We start from the raw sequence: 1,720 nt of genomic DNA on the forward strand, positions 1-1,720 counted from the left end.
AAACTCAGCAATGTACAGATATGGGTAAGTGCAAAGATACTCTTCCTAGGAACGCTTTGGTATCAACCAAAGAGGACACAGAGATTGCCCACATGTTCAAGAAAACGTTATTATAATACTGACCAGAACCCCTCCCCAAACCATACCATTTAACATGACGAGCGAGGAAAATCATCAAATCCTGTGCCCATCCTACTTACTTGTAATCTCATAAAAGCTAAAGTAAAAAGATCAAACAGGTTCGAAAGTTAAAATATCAAGGATCTATAATTACACCTGTTAAGAATATATTCCACAGAAATGAAATGGAAAAATGCTAGGCTATGGCTTAAAATAGTTTCAATAAAATGAGCCAAATCCTGAAAAATAGACTCAGTGGCTACCAAAATGAAAGTTTTGAAAGGCTATCAGTATCACGTGAAGTCAACCCTTCGAATCTATGAGTGGCTGTGAAAGCTGGACAATCATGGAAGAAAGTCATAAACAATGTGAAGCATCTTCAAAAATATAATTGCACAGATCAAATTGTACTTGTGGAATGGTGTGTACGTCTCTGCATTCATTGATCATGAGAAGGTATACTCCGAAGCATGACAGGAGTACACGAAAGACCACGGAAAATCTAATAAAGTCAGCAGACCTCCAAAAGCAGGCTGCCACAAAGTCATGAATTCTCAGCAGTTTTTCATTTACTCACAGTCTGATATAATTCACTTGAGAATCCTACTCAGGAAGAGGTCAGGCAAAGGGGGGGACCAATTAGTTAACACGGTATAGGAACTGGACAATGAAACTTGGCTTGGGATCAAAACAGCACTTTAAGCAGAATAGCAAGCTGATTTATTGAAGAAAAGTCCAAGAAGCAACGTCCGAAAGCTAAAAGAAAAAGAAGAATCTGACAGTTTTGAAACATTTGCAGCAGTCTACAAGTAAGACAGAAAAGTCTCTATTTTGCTGCTCTCTGTAATTTGAGTAGAGTATTTCTGCATACATTCCCTAAAAGTCCTTTGGAAGTCCAAGAAGAGGATGAAGTAGTGTTGTGGCTAAACAACAGAGGTGGACAAAAATATAAGACGAGAGCTGAATATTGTTTTCGATGCCTGTTGTTTTATTGAACAGTTGATGCAAGTCAGGCAAATAAAATAATCATGCTGAAACTCTTCCAGCCGGGAAAAACCTTTTAGTCGGCCAACGTTTACCATTTAACGATCAAAAGGGAAATGGTTAAGGCTGTAAAAACTATAAAAATTTAATTAATTTGGCTTGCACACAACACTTCTGTGATGTGAAGTCTGGCATGCGCTATCATGTGCTAAACATGTTAACGTAAATTTTTACTTCAAAGACTGAGAAATATAGACTCTATTATCAAACGTCAACTGCCATTGCAAGTATTAATTTTTTTTTAAACAATGTAGATTATTTCCTCACCTTCTGAACCTTGATATTCGTTTGTAAACTATATTTCTGATTGATTGTTATCGAAATACGTTGATCATCCGATTAAATAAACACTGGGGAGGCTTTCAGCTGTCTTTGTTTACAAAATGCCAATTAAACTTCCCGGCATGGCTGCTGGTTGCCAGGAAAACTTTTCTAATGCATGTACCGAGTAAAGTTTGTTTTGGTTTTTTTCCTGAAAAGAATTGCTACCATACTTTCAGTTGCCTCCGAGGAAGCCTACGCAGAGAACCTTGAGCCGATTTAATACAAGGTTGTT

General features: G+C 37.4%; 1 protein-coding gene across 1 annotated transcript in view; it reads right to left on the reverse strand.

Moving 5' to 3' along the window:
* Window positions 1-1,576, reverse strand: part of LOC118479059 — an 11,718-nt gene extending 10,142 nt beyond the window's left edge. The window contains exon 1 of the mRNA XM_035973657.1: window positions 1,432-1,576. The gene's annotated coding sequence lies outside the window, so the exon portion shown is untranslated. The remainder of the gene's footprint in view (window positions 1-1,431) is intronic.
* Window positions 1,577-1,720: the final 144 nt, after the last annotated feature.

Source organism: Aplysia californica, unplaced genomic scaffold (assembly GCF_000002075.1).
Source record: "Aplysia californica isolate F4 #8 unplaced genomic scaffold, AplCal3.0 scaffold01626, whole genome shotgun sequence".
Classification (NCBI taxonomy): domain Eukaryota; kingdom Metazoa; phylum Mollusca; class Gastropoda; order Aplysiida; family Aplysiidae; genus Aplysia; species Aplysia californica.